Here is a 10236-nt window from a genome sequence, read left to right as displayed (position 1 = left end):
TCTGAAAAGCGGTGATTTAAATAAAATATTTGTAAGTATTTTGCATTTTGTTAGGATTTATGTTCCCATTTAAATAGACAAAGTGAAGTACATACTGACACTAAATCGAAATGGGGAGCTGGCCATCATAAAACGAAACAAAAGGTGATAATCTTGATTAATAAATGTAGGTACATGTACAAAATCATTCAATTAAAAACAATGTTTTCAGTCTTTATAATTTTTCCTCTCCTATAGTCTCTCCTTCCGAGAGATAGTTGAAATTTACCTTGAAAGATCCTTGCGACTTACTAGTGTTTCACTGAATAACAATGCGGAGATAAGGGCACATGATACAAACAAGAGGCCCAAGGGCCTTAATGGTCACCTGAGTACAATACAACAATTTAGAGGATCCATAAACTGAAAAATGAAGATTTGTTGCCCAAAAGCAAGAAAAATAGTAAGATTAGCATCAACAAAATAATTGGTCTAGTATCTATTCCCCCCCCCCCCCCCCCATTTATCACTATTCCCATGCAGACTATTAACAAAATGTATATTATTTAACCCCGTATTATTACTTCTCACAATGGCCTCTCTTGGCCTTTGAAGAACATTTAAAAAGATAAGTTATTTTTGTCTCATTTTTATTTATCTATTATTTCCAAGTCATTAAAGCTATGAAAGTACTTTTTTTTTATTATAAAATAAATTTTCTTGCATAATTCTCTTATTCTATTAAGCTTTCAAATACATTATTTACATTGATTTATTATAAAAGGTGAATAGCAAAGTGGAATAACTTTGCTCAGCAGAATACAAGTTAATAGAGCCCTGACCAGGACCAGAACACTTGACTAAATGGTCCAGGTGTTCAAAATTCTGGTAAAAATACCCTTTCATATTAAAACTTTTACTCAGTTTGCCTTGAACATCCCCAGAAGCATATTATTAACCAAATAAAGCCCCATCCTTACACCGGAACATCTGACCCATTGGCCACGAACTCACAATTCTGGAAGAAGGACACTTTCTCATCATAACTATACATTTGTTTCTTTACTTTATTATCAGTAGTAGAAAAATATTTTGAAAGAAATTATGCATTTTCACTATAAATTCAATAGAGCTCCCCGCCCAGCCCCTTCACCAGAACCCCTGACCCAGGGGTCATGAATTTCATGATTTTGGAAGAGGCATTCTTCCTTATCATAACCATGCACTTTCTTTGTTTGAAAAATACCCAGGAGCAGAGAAGAAGATTTTGAAAGAATTAATGCCTTTTCCCTATATAATCAATAGAGCCTCGCCCTAACACCAGAACCTCTGACCCAGGGGCCATGAAATTCATAATTTCTGAGGAGGCAGCCATGCTCATCATAACTATGTACTTAGTTTATTTAATATCCAGGAGCAGAGAAGAAGATTTTCAAAGAATAATGCAATATTACTATTTAATCAATAGAGCCCAGACCTAACACCAGAACCCCTGACCCCGGGGCCATGAAATTCACAATTTCTGAAAAGGCAGCCATGCTCACTATAACTATGTTCTTAGTTAGTTTATTTAATACCCAGGAGCAGAGAAAAAGATTTTCAAAGTTTTAATGCAATTCAACTATATAATCAATAGAGCCCTGCCCTATCACCAGAACCCTTGACCCAGGAGCCATGAATATCACAATTTTGGAAGAGGCACTCTTGCATATCATAACTATGTACTAAGTTACTTTATTTAATACCCAGGAGCAGAGAAGAAGATTTCAAAGAATTAATGCATTTTCACTATATAATCAATAGAGCCCCGCCCTAACACCAGAACCCCCGAACCAGGGGCCATGAAATTTACAATTTTGAAAGAGGCACTCTTGTTCATCATAACTATGTACTAAGTTTCTTTATGTAATACCCAGGAGCAGAGGAGACGATTTTCAAAGAATTAATGCATTTTCACTATATAATCAATAGAGCCCCACCCTAGCACCAGAACCCCTGACCCTGGGGCCATGAATTTCACAATTTTGGTAGAGGACTCAATGCTTATTACAATGATGCCAACAGTTTGACTGCTTGATGTCCAGGAGTTAAGAAGAAGATATTTAAAGATTGCATTATTTTTGGTGGTTATAGCCCCACCACTCAGGCCTCAGGGGGGCAGGGACCATGAAATTCATAATTTTTGTTCCCCTTCACGCATAGATGTTATATGCCAAATTTGGTTGAAATTGGTTCAGCGGTTTCAGAGAAGAAGCTACAAATGTTCAAATGTTAACACAAGACGCACGACGACGGACGAGAACGGATAACAATAGGTCAGGTGACCTATAAATGGATGATGGATTGGTATATATTTCTGAACAATTTTAAATTACGTCAGTCACTTTTATATATTTTCTTAATCACAAAAAACGATCTGGGAAATAAAAACAGCTATGTTAATCCTTTTTAGATGTATTTTATTCAAGCAGTAAGCAAGAGGTTTTATGACAAAATAGGCTATAAATGACCTGTAAAAATACAAACTTATTTATATATGTACTTATATACTGTAAGCATATAACATTTGGCAGTGTACTATAAAATCACTTACTTTCGTGGGGTCAAATTTTCGTGTCTTAAGGAAAAAATATTGGTTCGTGGGGTTTTGATTTCGTGGATGAAAAATTGTTGAGTAGTAATATATGTAAACAAGAGGCCCAGGGGCCACATCGCTCACCTGAGCACTATGGCTAGGAAAAAGCAGAAATCAGTTCAGTCTTGAAAGGTTGAAAAGTTTAAATATAAAAGTGGGGGGGGGGGGTTATGAATTGAACAAATTTGAATCTACATTATCTGAGGATGCTTCCATTTAAATATGACCAATCATGGCTTTGCTATTCTTGAGAAGAAGATTTTTAAAGATTTTTCCTATATATTCCTATGTAAAACTTTGATCGCCCATTGTGGCCCCACCCGACCCCGGGGGTCATGATTTGAACAAACTTGAATCTACACTATCTGAGGATGCTTCCATGTAAATATGACCAATCATGGCTTTGTTGTTCTTGAGAAGAAGATTTTTAAAGATTTTTCCTATATATTCCTATGTAAAACTTTGATCGCCCATTGTGGCCCCACCCGACCCGTGGGGGTCATGATTTGAACAAAATTGAATCTACACTATCTGAGGATGCTACCATATAAATATGATCTATCATGGCTTTGCTGTTCTTGAGAAGAAGATTTTTAAAGATTTTTCCTATATATTCCTATGTAAAACTTTGATCGCCCATTGTGGCCCCACCCGACCCGTGGGGGTCATGATTTGAACAAAATTGAATCTACACTATCTGAGGATGCTACCATATAAATATGACCTATCATGGCTTTGCTGTTCTTGAGAAGAAGATTTTTAAAGATTTTTCCTATATATTCCTATGTAAAACTTTGATCGCCCATTGTGGCCCCACCCGACCCGTGGGGGTCATGATTTGAACAAACTTGAATCTACACTACCTGAGGATGCTTCCACATAAGTTTCATATTTTCAAGCGAAGTGGTTCTTGAGAAGAAGATTTTTTAATGATGCCATTAATTTTTCACGAATTCTTAATTATCTCCCCTTGGAAGAAGGCGTGGCCCTTCATTTGAACAAACTTGAATCCCCTTTACCCAAGGATACTTTGTGGCAAGTTTGGTTGAAATTGGCCCAGTGGTTCTGGAGAAGAAGTCGAAAATGTGAAAAGTTTACAGACGGACAGCTAGACGAACAGACGGACTACAGACAAAATGTGATCAGAAAAGCTCACTTGAGCCTTCGGCTCGGGTGAGCTAAAAATGACATATCCTGGTGGACATAAATTCGTGAGTCTCTTCAAAACAACGAAAACAACGAAAATAATCCCCATGAAAATTAGTGCTTTCACAGTATTCTATTTAGCGCCTTTTGGCGATAAGTAGCTAAAGTTCAATCAAGTACATCGCTAAGTACTGTCTTGTATGTTTATTTAAGGAATGAATTGAATTGCTACCCAAGTTATACTGGTATAACCTGGGTTGGGACAGTTTACGCTTTATAAACCGCGAAGCGGTTTATAAAAAAGCGTAAACTGTTCCAACCCAGATTATACCAGGATAACTTGGCTAGCTATCAAATCCATTCCTTATAATTTAATTTACCACCATTAAGTGTAGAAAATAAGACAATTTCTCCTTCAAAAATGACTTCAAATTGAACATTTTCAAAAGTATAGTCAAGCGGATTGATACATTTCTGATGCAAGTCATTGTGACGTAGGCAACACAGGTTATACGATATAAACTAATTTTTTATCCAACCAAATGAAGCGTTACGACCAAAATCAAATTATATATATATATATATATATATATATATATATATATATATATATATATATATATATATATATATATATATATATATATATATATATCTAGCACGTTCGGAAAGCTAAACCAAATCAAACATGATTTGCTGTTAAATCAATAAATATCATAAGCGCTAAATAAAATACATTCTATATTAAAGACAGTAGTTATAATTTGACACAATTTACAGATGAAAAATTTCATGCCTTTTTCTGTTATAAATACATCCTCAATAAGGGTAAGAAAGAGAATTGTTCAAATAATGGTTTCATACTTAAAATTCACAACTTTAGTGTAGCTTACAATGTATTTTCAAATGTTTTATGCTTAACAGTAAAATATCTGTATATAACTTAATGGAATGATATTCTTGAGTATTCATTTTTCATTGTTGTATTTTCCATTGCAAAGTATTACATTTTTTCTTTTTCATTTAATGTGTAAATATTTTTGAAATTTTAAATTAAACATTATAGAATTAAATTTTATGAACATATCTGAATTTCCAACGGAGATTCAGACACTTTGAATTTTTAGCGCTTGCACAGCTACACCTATAATATATCTATAGTGTCTCAAAAATTTACGATAAAAATTAAGAGTATTTACTGTGGAATGTAATGACACATGCATACGTTTTAAGACACACATTGAAAACATGAAGATCTCGAAATTTTCTTGGAATGTAGCAATACCTGGTCTACAAATTACAACACAAAATGACATCAGTACATTTATCCAAAAATGTTTTAAAAGCCCCAGATACATGTACAGGGTTTACTGGAAAATAAAATTCAAGTCTCTCTACGTAAAACATTGACATAAGCAATTTACATCCATGATATTAAATAACATACTCAAGAAAGGAGATTCATATTACTGAAAATATGATTTGCAAATATCTAGTACAGCTTCACCTATATGACACAATACACAACGAAAACAATACTATCTCTTGTATCCAAAAAAAAAAAAAGAAACAAAATAAACCCCCCCCCCCAAAAAAAAAACCCAAACAAACAAAACCAAATAAATAAATAAATAAATAAAATATAATAATGTACATGGGTTGTTGTTTTTTTGGAAAATAAAAAATAATAAAGTGCATGGTTTTGTTTTGTTTTTTTTTTGAAAATAAATCTCGCTCTAAAAAAAAAAAAAAAAAAAAAAAAAAAAAAAAAAAAAAAAAAAAAAACAACTGACTAAAGCACTTACCAGTTTTGCAAAATTACTCAAGAACACCAGAGAACACTTTATGATAACAGTACCGCACAAATACACGTAATGTCACTAATATAACATACTTAATGCTATATAATAATGATTTTTTCAATATAATAGAATGGAGCTCTATTCTTTGATTACTAACAGTTATGAAACTTCACCAATCAAATAAATATATATATATATATATATATATATATATATATATATATATATATATATATATATATATATATATATATATATATATATATATACACTTAACCAAACTTCTAAGTGTTCATTTTTAAGTTATAAGGAACAAATGCATACAACATATATAATTTCTTTAATTCATGGTTAATTTGGCATATTTCAGTTCGACGTTGCGTAAATTTCATGTAAGTATCTCGTCAGACTTTAAAGCAAAGTGTCAAGGACATGATGTATCCTCAAAATGAAAATTCACATAAAATAATTTCTATGGAGTGAGACAACCACTCGCTATAATTACTGTAAGACATCTTTTCTCATGGATACCATGTACCCCTGAATAGGAGGTTGACCTATCTGCTGCCACACCTACTGCATGGATCTTTCTAAACCGTTGAAATAATGTGGAGGGGTAGGGCTTTGACATTCCTTTTAAAACTCCCAAATGTGTTCAATGGAATTAGATCCGGGGATTTGACAGGCCAGTGCATGACACAGATGCCTTTTGGTCAACTCTTAGACCCTCCTTCGGCGTCTCGCACGTAAGTGTACCTCTTTAAGGATGATTCAGACTGTTTGAGATGATATTGGACTGCCATGAGCACCAATTTGTTGCCATTTTCTTACCAATGAAGTTGCTGATTTAAATGTTTCTAAAGTGGTTCAGGACCATGTAACCTGATTGTGATGCGAAACCTTGGCCTCAGACGAAGATCCAGATCACTTCCGGTTTGGTTAAATTTTGTCCAAAGCTTTCAAATTGTGATAAGTTGGCGATAAAAATGACGCACAACCTTTAGAAAATGTGCTTAAATGGATTTTTATACTGGTTGTTAACTTTTAAAAGTAATATCAAAGACAAATAAACACTAAAATAAAAGTGTGTAAAACGTGTCATAAGGGTGATCCAGATATTAACATTCCAACGGCTCTCCTTCCTTCCTCAATAGTTATTTTGCCCATGTTTTGTGTTTTTTTAGTTAAATCAGTTGTTTAAATCAATAATGGTCACAAAAAGAAGCTGATTACATATTACACGTGCCGCAAAGTACAGATTTATTGTTTTTAAGCTTCGTCACGGGACATTGATTTTCATCGGTGACAATTGATTTTCTTTCGATAATTGTTAAGAAAACACATTGGTTATAATAATTTGAAAATATCACATAATTCTATCGTGTAGTTTTTGAATAAATACATTTATCAGAGTGAACACTTAGAAGTTTTGTTAAGTATATATATATATATATATATATATATATATATATATATATATATATATATATATATATATATATATATATATATATATAAAGTAGTAGGAGTCATTAAGGATTGTTCATGAACATTTTAAAAAAATCTCAAAACAAGTTCAACGTATTGCAAATCTTGAAATATTTGATGAAGTCCAAATGGACAATGTAACCAGAAGTCTCTGTCGAAACTGTAGCTCTACTCGTATGTACTTGTGTAAGTAATATTTGGAACTTGTAAATGGCAAACCAAAAAGAATTTTTATCCCTGGTGAAGTTTTTTTCTGCAATAAATTTTATTTAATTAGGCTAAATATATACGCAAGGTAGGCTTTTAAAATAACTTTAAAACACCATGGCAACGCCATTCCTTGAACTAGAAAACAGAATATCATGACTTAGTGAGTCTACTTGTTAATCAAATTTTATAAAAATCAGGACAAAAATTGTAGAAAATTATTTAGAAAGCATTTCACAGAAACTTCATTTATGAGTAAGCAAGGCAACATCTTTTTTTGAAATCAGAAACTGATAAACAGAAGGATGTGTTTTAATGAAGTTATTTTTAAATCGAACCAAAACTGTAGAAGTAACATTAAAAGAATTTCAACAACAAAAAAAAATGTTAACAACATTGTTGATATCAGGAAAAACAAGATGTGTTTGTGAAACACTGATGCCCCCGTATGGCAGCTTATGGTGAAGGTTGAAGTTTCTCAAATGGATGTCAAAATCCAGGCCAAAAGATCAAAAATGTTAAATGTGAAAGCCCTAGCTCCAACCATTCAAAAGTTATGGCCAAGGTTAAAGTTTTTCAAAAGTAGGTCAAACTCCTAGGTCAAGGTCAAAGGGTCAAAGAGGTTGATATCCAGAGAAAGGTCTTGTCACAAGGAATACACATGTAAAGTTTGAAACCCCAAGCACCAACTGTTCAAATGTTATGGCCAAGGTTGAAGTTTTTCAAAAGTAGGTCAAACTCCGAGGTCAAGGTCAAAAGGTCAAAGTTGTTGGTATCCAAAAGAAGGCCTTGTCACAAAGAATACACATGTGAAGTTTGAAACCCCAACCACCAACTGTTCAAATGTTATGGCCAAGGTTGAAGTTTTTCAAAAGTAGGTCAAACTCCGAGGTCAAGGTCAAAAGGTCAAAGTTGTTGGTATCCAAAAGAAGGTCTTGTCACAAAGAATACACATGTGAAGTTTGAAACCCCAAGCACCAACTGTTCAGAAGTTATGGCCAAGGTTAAAGTCTCATAAAATTTTGCAAAAGTGGGTCAAACTCCAAGGTCAAGGTCAAAAGGTCAAATATGATGGTACCCAAAGGAAGGTCTTGTCACAAGGAATACACATGTGAAATATGAAAGTCATAGCTCCAACCAATCAAAAGTTATGGGCAAGGTTAAAGTTGACGACAGACAGACAAACAGATAAACAGACAAACAGATAAACAGACAGACAGGACAAAAACAATATACCCCCGGGATCTTTCGATCCGGGGGCATAAAAAGAATTATCCCTAATTGTAGTCTACTTGTGCACCAAGTCTAATAGTAATCGGACTAAAACCGAGGTAGATGTAGTAGTACTTTGAAAGACCGTTCACAAACAGACAGACGGTCAAACAGCAAAACAGTCGGACGACGGACACCTTAATTACCATGCATATACTCTTCTGGTCTCCCAGTAGAGTTGAAAATGAGAAAAAATTCAAATACCTGCGTTTTGTTACAAAATAAAAAATAAAAGCCGAAAACAATAGTTGACATAAAGAAGTTTAAGCAAACCAAACCATTTCATGTTGTTCAGAGTCTCATTCCTGCAACATTTCAATCCTTGTTGCTTTTCTTATAACGACAACAAACAAACCATCATTGTAAAAAAAAATGTATTACAGTATACAGGGACGAAGCAGTTGAAGGGGAGGGGGATGCCTGAGAAAACTAAATAAAATCCCATACTTAATGAACAGTAAAAATAATAATCTAGGAAAAAGGTAGGGAGAGCCCTCCCCAACCCCCATGATTGTTCAAAATTCCCACGTTAATATTAATGGTCATATTTAACATCTGCTTAGCTTGCTATTACTTCAGTGTTTAATAGTACTGTATTTGCCGCAGTAGATTCCTTGACCGACAGTTTACAATCCAGAAAATTCAAGTTAAACTTACTTATATCTACTTATTCCTGCAAACGTAAAACCCATTTTTTTCGGTAGTAAATCCGTATAACATATATACAAAGTCTGGTTCACTGAAAAATTTATTAGAGCTTATTAAACGCGTGTTGATGACTGACAAATGCATCAAATTTAGGAAAATCATCACTGTAGGGGACAGAACCATGGCAACGAAATAAATTAATGCTTTAGAGTCCAGAAATAGGCGCTGAAGTGGGCGGGGGTATTTTTTCCAAGACGAGAGCAACTTTAAGTGTATTTAAAGAAGATTCAAATTTTTTAAAATTTATTTAACATTTAACAATCCTGAAGACAAGCTCCTATGATTTTACACTGGTCGGAGATATCTTTTAGACATTATGGAAATTGTTCATACAGAAAAAAATCGTAGAAACAAATATGGATGTATTATATATATGGAGCTTGCACCGAAATGTGAATGCATGTATATATGTTCAGTGGATTTTTCATCTTGTTTTTAATCTTCGTTTTATCCAGTGTGGAGTAAGCAGTCATCAACAGGTTTTGTCAGGCTAAGGAAAAAGGTGCATATTAATTAAAAATAAGTCGCAAAAAAGCAAAAAAAAAATATAATCGAGGAAAGGCAGCACTACTCGTCGCAGAAAAGCAGTTTCGGAAAAGTGGAACTGTGATACATTCATGTAAATATATGTTAAACTAATTTTGTATTGAAAACAATTTTCTACATGTATACATGGATGAAAGAAAAAGACATTCTGTATCATCATAACCATAAACATTACACAATGAAAAGTTACAACAGATGTCCTCCAAATTTTAACGATCATATTTCACCTATGGACCATTAACTCCTCTTCTAGTACAACCCATATGTTTTCTCTCAGTCAATGCCTTCCATTTATTAAGCCGATTTATTGAATTAATTTTCCAAAGTACACCCAAAGTTTTAAAGGATCTCAATTTTACAGCAACTTTTTTCATAAGCGATTGCTCAGGATTTCAAATTTTTGCTGCAAACCAGTTGTAAATGATTGCTAAAGATTCTATTTTGGAATGATTA

The sequence above is a fragment of the Saccostrea echinata genome, unplaced genomic scaffold, assembly GCF_033153115.1.
Source record: "Saccostrea echinata isolate AGI-Se365-2 ecotype Australia unplaced genomic scaffold, CSIRO_AGI_Sech_v1 ptg000001l, whole genome shotgun sequence".
NCBI lineage: Eukaryota > Metazoa > Mollusca > Bivalvia > Ostreida > Ostreidae > Saccostrea > Saccostrea echinata.
The sequence above is the reverse complement of the archived record's forward strand: the minus strand, read 5'-3'. Positions refer to the sequence as shown.